Genomic DNA, 10,924 nt, shown 5'->3' with positions numbered 1-10,924 from the left:
CATCCAGGCTGCTCAAACGTTGTCTATGTTTGGCAGCACATACCTGTGTGAACAACTGTTTTCTTTGATGAACTTGAACAAAACATCACACAGAAGTCGACTTACTGCTGAACACCTCCACTCAATTCTGAGGATTTCCTCAGCTCAGAGCCTTACCCCGAACATTGATGAACTTGTGGAAAAGATGGGACACCACCAAGTATCACCTCAACCTCAAACAAGTGAACATTACTGTGCAATCACATATTTAGAGTTTTACTCAGTTCAAGTTTAAAAGTTAAAGTTTAATATTTGTTTTCACTGCATGTTACTTCTCCTTAAACAAAGTGTTGTTTTTGATTAATAGATTTTTGCACTTTATTTTATTGTATTTCAATCCAATTATATTTTAAAAATATTTCAGTTGAGTGGATGATAGAAAATTGCTATTATTGTTTTTTCTTTGAAGTAAATTTAGCCCACTTTTGCTAAAATAGAAAATATAGGCTACTGATGGTGCCTTGAATACCAGTTTCTTTCATTTAATGTTCATGTTATGGGGATTTTTATATAAAGGAAATTTGTCTTTTGTGTCTGTTGAAAATTAAAGATTACTGACAGAGCCATAAGAAAATATTGCTTTATTTATCTGATCATATTGGAATATATTTGTTAGGTTTTCAGTAGGTTCAATTAGGTTCACTAGACTAGGCATCGTCATTTAAAAAATTTTCAATGAACATTCGAACAGTCCGGCCATCGGCTTGTAGCTAAATTTTTTATTTGGCCCTCCGTCCATTTGACTTTGACACCCCTGCTCTACACGACTAGGCTAGGCTATTCTCTACACGACTAGGCTAGGCTATTCTCTACACGACTAGGCTATTCTACATGAATAGGCTAGGATATTCTACATGCAACAGACTGAACACATTTTCATCATTAGCCAAGAGACAGATCAAGCAGGAGAGCAGCAGGGAGAGAGAGTGTAATGCTTCCTGTTCATTTGTATTGTTTATTTCACATTTGTTTATTATGTACTTCACTTGCTTTGGCAATGTTAACATTTTTTCCATGCCAATAAAGCCCTTAAATTGAATTGAGAACAGGCAGGCCAGCAAGAAAGAGAAAGAGAGAGAGAAAGAGAGAGAGAAAGAGGAGGCAGGCCAGCAGGAGAGAGAGAGAGCAGGCAGGCCAGCAGGAGAGAGAGAGAGAGGGAGAGCAGGAGAGGGAGAGAGAGCAGGCAGGCCAGCAGGAGAGAGAGGGAACAGGCAGGCCAGCAGGAGAGAGAGAGAGAGCAGGCAGGCCAGCAGGAGAGAGAGAGAGAGCAGGCAGGCCAGCAGGAGGGGAGAGAGAGCAGGCAGGCCAGCAGGAGGGAGAGAGAGAGCAGGCAGGCCAGCAGGAGGGAGAGAGAGAGCAGGCAGGCCAGCAGGAGGGAGAGAGAGAGCAGGCAGGCCAGCAGGAGGCCAGCAGGAGAGAGAGAGCAGGCAGGCCAGCAGGAGGGAGAGAGAGAGCAGGCAGGCCAGCAGGAGGGAGAGGAGTGGAAGGCAGAAGCGTGCTCATTTGTTTTGGTATTCTGCATCTAACAATGTCTTGTCTTGCATGCTTTAAAAATTCACCAAAGTAGCCTAAATTTCACCTTCACCCTGTATTTTCATTAAGGCCTTAGTTGGTCAATGTGACCACCAGCCCAGGGCGTATCTAGCCTTCTCTGTTCCTGCCTCTAATTTCCCTCTGTAACTGGGTATAGAATACAAACCAACACAGTGATCCATTCAGCACTGAGACTCACAACAAGAAACTAGTCCAACCAAAACACAGCAGAGAAAGAATGAGGCTCGTCTCCAACAAAACACTGGTAATGGAGCCGTCTCTGGGTGTGTTCCACATCTCACCAACTCTGATTGGTGTGCGTGTGTCTTTTGTGTCAAGTTCCACAACACTGGGTGCTTTGTCTCTGGCTTTCAATCATAACAACTGTCAGGAGTGGAATCAGCCACGTGGGATCACATGGGTACCGAGAGAGAGAGAGAGAGAGAGGGGGTCACAAGCGGAGAGAACAAGCTGTGACATTAACTTGTCCTTCACACCACAAGCCAGAGCAGAACTGGCAGTTTGTCAAATGCTCCATTGGTTTGGACCGGAGACATTGGATAGGCGCTGCTTGCTCAACACTGCCTGTTGAACCAAGCTCCAACACAGAGTCTACCTGAAAGCCCCAATCCAACTAAATGGGCAGGAGAGGAACTGTCATAATGAAAAAGCCACATCGAAGACCTGACACGTGAACAGTGAACTGAATCACCCTACAACTACCACAGCCAGTCTACCTATACCAGATAGAAGACCACTACCACAGCCAGTCTACCTATACCAGATAGAAGACCACTACCACAGCCAGTCTACCTATACCAGATAGAAGACCACTACCACAGCCAGTCTACCTATACCAGATAGAAGACCACTACCACAGCCAGTCTACCTATACCAGATAGAAGACCACTACCACAGCCAGTCTACCTATACCAGATAGAAGACCACTACCACAGCCAGTCTACCTATACCAGATAGAAGACCACTACCACAGCCAGTCTACCTGTACCAGATAGAAGACCACTACCACAGCCAGTCTACCTATACCAGATAGAAGACCACTACCACAGCCAGTCTACCTATACCAGATAGAAGACCACTACCACAGCCAGTCTACCTGTACCAGATAGAAGACCACTACCACAGCCAGTCTACCTATACCAGATAGAAGACCACTACCACAGCCAGTCTACCTATACCAGATAGAACACCACTACCACAGCCAGTCTACCTGTACCAGATAGAAGACCACTACCACAGCCAGTCTACCTATACCAGATAGAAGACCACTACCACAGCCAGTCTACCTATACCAGATAGAAGACCACTACCACAGCCAGTCTACCTGTACCAGATAGAAGACCACTACCACAGCCAGTCTACCTGTACCAGATAGAAGACCACTACCACAGCCAGCCTACCTGTACCAGATAGAACACCACTACCACAGCCAGTCTACCTATACCAGATAGAAGACCACTACCACAGCCAGTCTACCTATACCAGATAGAACACCACTACCACAGCCAGTCTACCTATACCAGATAGAACACCACTACCACAGCCAGTCTACCTATACCAGATAGAACACCACTACCACAGCCAGTCTACCTATACCAGATAGAACACCACTACCACAGCCAGTCTACCTATACCAGATAGAACACCACTACCACAGCCAGTCTACCTATACCAGATAGAACACCACTACCACAGCCAGTCTACCTATACCAGATAGAACACCACTACCACAGCCAGTCTACCTATACCAGATAGAAGACCACTAGAAGCCAGTCTACCTGTACCAGATGAACACCACTATTCCCAGCCAAGGGCCTGGTCCAGATAAACACCACTGCCACTATATAGATAGAACACCACTACTGCCAGTCTAAACAGATAGTGACAGGAGAAATACCTCTCCCAAATGGCACCCTATTCCCAGAGGGCTCTGGTCTAAACAAGTGCACTATATAGGGAATAAGGCTCTGGTCTAAACAAGTGCACTATATAGGGAATAAGGCTCTGGTCTAAACAAGTGCACTATATAGGGAATAAGGCTCTGGTCTAAACAAGTGCACTATATAGGAAATAGGGCCCTGGTCTAAAGTAGTGCACCATATAGGGAATAGGGCTCTGGTCTAAAGTAGTGCACTATATAGATAATAGGGCTCTGGTCTAAAGTAGTGCACTATATAGGGAATAGGGCTCTGGTCTAAAGTAGTGCACTATATAGGGAATAGGGCTCTGGTCTAAAGTAGTGCACTATATAGGGAATAGGGCTCTGGTCTAAAGTAGTGCACTATATAGGGAATAGGGCTCTGGTCAAAGTAGTGCACTATATAGTGAATTGGGCTCTGGTCTAAAGTAGTGCACTATATAGAGAATAGGGCTCTGGTCAACAGTAGTGCACTATATAGTGAATTGGGCTCTGGTCTAAAGTAGTGCACTATATAGAGAATAGGGCTCTGGTCAACAGTAGTGCACTATATAGTGAATTGGGCTCTGGTCTAAAGTAGTGTATTATATAGAGAATAGGGCACCATTTGGGACATGCCCATAACTCTGCCGTCTACGTGGCATTGATAGGAGTCTACAGACAGTAGTATCTCGCTAATGACTCACTGCCAATGAGTGATCCTCAGTACAAACACACAGGCCAGACTCGGTACATCTCACAATCCAAACAGAGTGCGACTAGCTGCATTCCTGTTCAAATGTCTGTTGAGCCACATCTCTGGTCTGCGTTCCCTATAGACTTGAAATCACTGTCCACTTTAATAATGGAACACTAGTCACTTTAATAATGTTTACATATTTTTGCTTAACTCATCTCATGTATATACTGTATTTTAGTCAATGCCACTCTGATATTGCTCGTTCTAATATATTATATATTTCTTAATTACATCATTTTACTTTAGATGTGTGTGTATTGTTGTGAATTGTTAGATATTACTGCACTGTTGGAGCGAGGGACAGAAGCATTTCGCTACACTCGCAATAACATCTGCTAAACATGTGTATGTGACCAATAAAATGTGATTTGATATGGTAGTCTATACCCTACATATAGATCTGGTCAAAACTAGAGCACTAGTAGAATGGGGTGTCATTTGGGAGAGTCGAAGTCATTTCTTCTGTCACTATCAGATATGGGCTGACTAGCTAATGGTAGTTGTAGAGCGATTCAGTTCCCTGTCCATGTGTCAGGTCTTCTATGTGCATTAAATAGGGAACAGGGGAGCCACATGGACAGACCACACCATCTCTGGAGTCTACTGATGTCTGCTGGCCATGTCCGACTGGCCCATTTAACCAGAAAGCTTACAAAACACACACACACCTGACACAGTTCACACAGACCCTTAGGCTAAGTAGCCCTCAAAAAGTCATTCTGAACTAGAAGTTCTGGTTGTCGATCAAAAACAACAAGTCACCCCATTGATCTCCTTCCCTACAAGGTCACCCAGCCTCGAAGAAAACAACCTTTACGTCCTTACTAACTGAATAACTCATTAGCTTCATAAACATCTGAGTTAGAACAGGACCAAACATCGAATCAGGGTAAATAAAATAAAAAGGTTTTAGTTGAGTGATTATGATGGAACACCATGGTGGTGGTAGCCGTGACAAAAGCAGGTTTAGGAACCTAGATGATGACTCATATCCGTCTCCAGCTTACTAACCACCAAGCAGAGGAGCTACGCATTACCATGACCGGGGGACTTGGTGATGGAGAAATATTGCCATGCATATTAAAAAAACAGCTTCGTTTTGTCAGTTTATTATCTCCCCTACATCAATAAGACGTCACTAAGCAGCTGTGTGTTCCTCGGTCTTCTCAGGCTCCAGCCCAAATGACTTACTGGAGCTCAGATGCTGGTGTTAGTCAGCAAATGACTTACTGGAGCTTTTGGAAGGATGACATGCTTGTTAGTCCAAGCCCACGCTGGAGATGACTTACTGGCTTTGGAAGGATGACAGCCCACGCTGGAGATGACTTACTGGAGCTAACGTTTGGAAGGATGACGGATGATGCTGGTGTGACTACTGGAGCTAACGTCATGCTGGTGTTAGTCAGGCTACAGCCCACGCTGGGAGCTAACGAAGGATGACTTGGTGTTACTGGCCCAGCTGGAGATGACTTACTGGAGCTAACGTTTGGAAGGATGACGGATGCTGGTGTTAGTCAGGCTACAGCCCACGCTGGAGATGACTTACTGGAGCTAACGTTTGGAAGGATGACAGATGCTGGTGTTAGTCAGGCTACAGCCCATGCTGGAGATGACTTACTGGAGCTAACGTTTGGAAGGATGACAGATGCTGGTGTTAGTCAGGCTACAGCTTTACACTGAACACTGACTACAGTCTTATTTCAAGTCTCTTGTGAATTAAATGAGATGGAGCTAGTTACTGTGTGGACTAATTAAAGTTACCCCAATCAACAATGAAATATTATAGCTTGTTTAGATGGTGGACTACAGTGTAGTACTGACAGCTCATCAGCAGAGCTTGCGTCTGTTTAAAAATATGTAAATAATGATTAGAGATCCTCTGAGGTTCCTAGCTAATAAGGTTAAGTATATGCCTAGCTGGTTGACATGGCAACGACTAACCCGTCAACCACAAAACTAACCCAGCCCCCTGTCAAACAAATAGCGAGCTCTGTACCATAATCCAAAAGCAGCCTGAGGGTGGTTACCAGGACAGTACCTTACAATACACAGACCCGACTCTTCCTGCTAATGCTATTCTGACATGTAAAGTCACAAGCCTAAACCAGTGGATTTAAAGTCAAGGTCTCCCCCCCACCAAAAAAATTAACATATAGGGTGAATTCTACTGTAAATCTCGTTTTAACTTTATAATTTCACTTCATAAATGTTTAATATTTTTTATTAAAACTGAATAATGTTCTGTAAACAAGTTCATGACAACAAATCAAATACATGTCATTTAAAACTATGTTTAGTAAGCACAACTTTTATTTTGAAACCATCAGACCAGGGGTTCTTTATTTTTTATGCCTTCTGCATCTCAGTACAAGAGGCATCACTGCAGTCCCTAGTTTGAATCCAGGCTGAATCACATCCGGCCGTGATTGAGAGTCCCATAGGGATGCGCACAATTGGTCCAGCGTCGTCCGGGTTTGGCCGTCATTGTAAATAACAATTTGCTCTTAACTCACTTGCCTAATTTAATAAAGGTTCAATTTAGCATTTACATTTTTAAATGCCTTAGGTTAGGTGTGAAAAACAGATAGCTGCAACCCGATTGGCTGAACGCAAAATTCTGGGAGAGCGCGATGGACGCCTTTTGAATGCTATAGCCACCCACAGACCTCCAGTGGGTTTCATTGTAAATAAGAATTGGTTCCTAACTGACTTACCTAGTTAAATAATGGTAAAATAAAAACACATTAAAAACCCAGAGCTGCCTTATTGCTATTATAAACTGGTTATCAACGTAATTAGGAGTAAATATAAATGTTTTGTCATACCCGTGGTATATGGTCTGATATACCACAGCTGTCAGTCAGCCTTATCTTATCCCCCCCCCACCTTATCAATGCTATTGAGGCAAACAAAGGAGTGCTACGGGAGACCGTTAAAAACACATTCACTTGAGGATAGTGAGCAACCTAGTCATAATATGTTTTACATGTGTATTTAAATTGCTGCCTGTTAAGAAACTAAGCTATAATTTGAGGTTGGCTAAGAAGCTAAAATAAAGCAGTAAGGTTAGCGACTAGAAAGTAGCATAAACATTTGACCACGGGCTTAGCCTGATCCAGCCAGCTCGCTAGTACACCACTGGTGTAGCGCTGAGAGACAAAGAAACAATCCCAAACTACAAATCTCTGGCATTTCAAAATCATATCAACATTTAAATCCATCTTTACACATTAATAATTGGAGGACAAAAAAAAAGACGAGGTTTCTAATTTACAACAATGTTATCGACCACAGCGCCAACAAAATATGAGATATGATGTACAGATAGTGTTGAACTACCCTTCACTGCACTGACGTTTCTGAACGAAGCGTCGCCTTTGAAGGAACCAGGGCAACACTTTGTTGACAAATGTGGTTCCACTAGCGTTACCTATCTAGCGTTAACTACGTTACAATAGTTAGCTTTACATACCTTTTTGGGAAAACAACCACACGTTGTCTTTTTCCAACAACTGGCTCAATCTAGCCCAGGCAAGAGTTGAATGGCTAGTAGCTACCACTAACTAGCAGCTCACCGACGGGGGATGTGGTGCCAGCTCAAGCTAGCTGTGCAGTGCGTCACTGGATGCAGAGGAAACCTGGGTAGCTAGGCTACTGTTATTCCAAAAAGACGTGAAGACGTAAATCTAGCTAAACAACTGAAATACCCGACCAAATGTCATGACAACCACTCAATGTACCTTGTCGAGAAGCACGGAGACGATGTCCTTTTGTCCCGAGGTTGTTCCCCCCCAAAAAAGAGTAGCCACGACTCGGACAATTTGTTCCACGGTTCTCTACGTGATTCTGAACCTCTGAAGACTGACTTGACTTTACTCGCCGATGTCGTAGCGTTCTGTGTGACGCCCTCGCGTGAGCCCACCGAAACCAATCAGAAGGCTCGAACGGGAACAGGTGGCCAACAGTTGAGGAGCCGGAAGTGTATGCTAACAGGTTTGACGGGACCTGTAGTTCTAGGATTTTGTGTAACAGCCTGACACAATACAATTGTATTAACAACCGCAAAACATGATCCCAGGAAAATACTTCGACATTACATAGGACTTATGACATGTATTTCTATTGTATTTCAACATTCACAGTACCTGACGTCACAGTCCTTTGTATTCGCTTACTTATATTTTGTTTATTTAACCTTTATTTAACTAGGCAAGTCAGTTAAGTACAAATTCGTATTAACAATGACAGCCTTCCCCCGGCCAAACCCTAAGCCGGACGATGCTGGGCCAATTGTGTTGTTAACAACAAAACTGATGCCTGCGCAACTATGGTTCAAAACAGACGGGTTGGCTTAGATTGTTGACAACATGCATGCTATATTTAGTGTCCAATGTTTATTGAAAACAAACAAATTTGCACAATGAGCACTGGGCCAATTGTAGTGACACCTCTAGCACTGAGATGCAGTGCCTTAGACCACTGCCCCACTCAGGAGCCCAAATACAATTGACAACCATTCAATAATTCAGTAGGCTACCACTCAAGATTCAGTCATAAACGGTGAGTTGTAAAGGTTAGGTTCTAATTGTGGGAATAGAGTGGTGATTTTCCCACAGTATGTACATTAGTCTTTTACTCACAAAAAACACCAAGCCCATCATGGCTGTGTGGCTCTAATTGCGTTTGGCTTCCTATCAGATGCTGTAAAAGTATGATAATACATTAAAACTCAATGACTAAACATGTTTCACTCTGATCACCCCACTTCTGGCCCGGGGCATGATGTCAGGACACACGCACGCACGCACGCACGCACGCACGCACGCACGCACGCACGCACGCACACACACACACACACACACACACACACACACACACACACACACACACACACACACACACACTCATACATCTCATATGTATATACTGCACTCAATACCATCTACTGTATCTTGCCTATGCCGCTCTGTACCATCACTCACTCATATATCTTTATGTACATATTCTTATCCCCTTACACTTGTGTCTATAAGGTAGTAGTTTTGGAATTGTTAGCTAGATTACTTGTTGGTTATTACTGCATTGTCGGAACTAGAAGCACAAGCATTTCGCTACACTCGCATTAACATCTGCTAACCATGTGAATGTGACAAATAAAATCTGATTTGATTTGATTTGATTTGACACACACACACACACACACACACACACACACACACGCCATTGAGTCTAGAGGGCATTTATAGCTTTGTGTGGTTGGGCGTAAGATCTATGATGCAGTAGGACTGGTCGGCCACAGTAGCCTACAGTATGGTTACAAAACTCAGGCAGAGCATGCAGCTACACCGTAGACAGAGTATTTAAGCATTTGCTTCATTTAGCATGGTAATGATCCGGAATGAAGTGCTGTCAATGTGTGCTGTGTTGTATAGGTCCAAAGGCTGGTCCAAAGGAACATGGAGTTCTGACTGACAATCTGCCAGCTGGAAAAACAGCACACAGCTAACCCTCCAATAATTACCTGAACACACACACACACACACACACACACACACACACACACACACACACACACACACACACACACACACACAACCACTCAGCTAATTACCTGAACACACACACACACACACACACACACACACACACACACACACACACACACACAGTCACCTGAACACACACACACACACACACACACACACACACACACACACACAGCTAACCCTCAGCCATTACCTGAACACACACACACACACACACACACACACACACACACACACACACACACACACACACACACACACACACACACACACACACACACACACACACACACACACACAGCTAACCCTCCAGTCATTACCTGAACACACACACAGCTAACCCTCTAGCATTACCTGTTCAGCCAGTCTGGGAAGCAGGCAGCCAGGAGTCAGGGTTAATATCCGAGCCAGTCTGGGGTTGTGATTGGTTGTTTCAGCAACACCTTATTTGGCCCCTACAGGTGATCCATAGTTAACAGTTAGGTTTACAGCTTGGATGGCTCAAAGTAGTGAATAAATAAACAGATGCTGCTTATCAATCAAGTTGAACGGACTACTTCTTATCAGACCTCAGGATAAGACCCAGGTACAGACAGTTCAAAGTAACAAAACTTTATTACAAAAACAGGAGGCAGACAAACGACAAGTCATGGGCAGGCAGAGGCCAGGCATCCAGGGTAGTGTCACAAGGTACAGAACGGCAGACAGGCTCATAGCAGGTAGATGTCAGGAATCCAGGGCAGTGTCACAAGGTGCAGCACGGCAGGCTCAGTGTCGGGCAGGCAGAATGGTCAAAACTGGGAAAACTAGAAAACAGAGAAAGAGAAACAGAGAAACAGAGAAAACCAGAAGCAGGGGGAAAAGGCTGGTAGGCTTGACGAGACAAGACAAACTGGCAACAGACAAACAGAAAACACAGGTATAAATACACAGGGGATGATGGGGAAGATGGGAGACACCTGGAGGCGGGTGGAGACAAGCACAAGACAGGTGAAAAGGACCAGGGTGTGACAATTTCCTCCAAATCCCCCAAAATTGATGTTGATTCTATCAGACAGTGAAATGTGTCCGTTGACAGATCTGCTGGGTATGTGTGTATAGGATTGGAAACATAGACACCACGATGCT

General features: G+C 44.1%; 1 long non-coding RNA gene across 1 annotated transcript; it reads right to left on the bottom strand.

Annotated features, from left to right (window-relative positions):
- Positions 1–1,480: 1,480 nt before the first annotated feature.
- LOC127920404 (uncharacterized) lies at positions 1,481–3,090 on the bottom strand. Its single transcript, XR_008106164.1, has 3 exons — positions 3,032–3,090; positions 2,728–2,917; positions 1,481–2,575 (listed from the first exon to the last, which is right to left on the bottom strand). It is a non-coding gene; the product is annotated as an uncharacterized LOC127920404 (long non-coding RNA).
- Positions 3,091–10,924: the final 7,834 nt, after the last annotated feature.

This window comes from Oncorhynchus keta, unplaced genomic scaffold, assembly GCF_023373465.1.
Source record: "Oncorhynchus keta strain PuntledgeMale-10-30-2019 unplaced genomic scaffold, Oket_V2 Un_contig_19391_pilon_pilon, whole genome shotgun sequence".
NCBI classification, from domain to species: Eukaryota; Metazoa; Chordata; class Actinopteri; order Salmoniformes; family Salmonidae; genus Oncorhynchus; species Oncorhynchus keta.
Note: the sequence above shows the minus strand (reverse complement) of the source record. Positions and strands in the feature narration are given on the sequence as shown.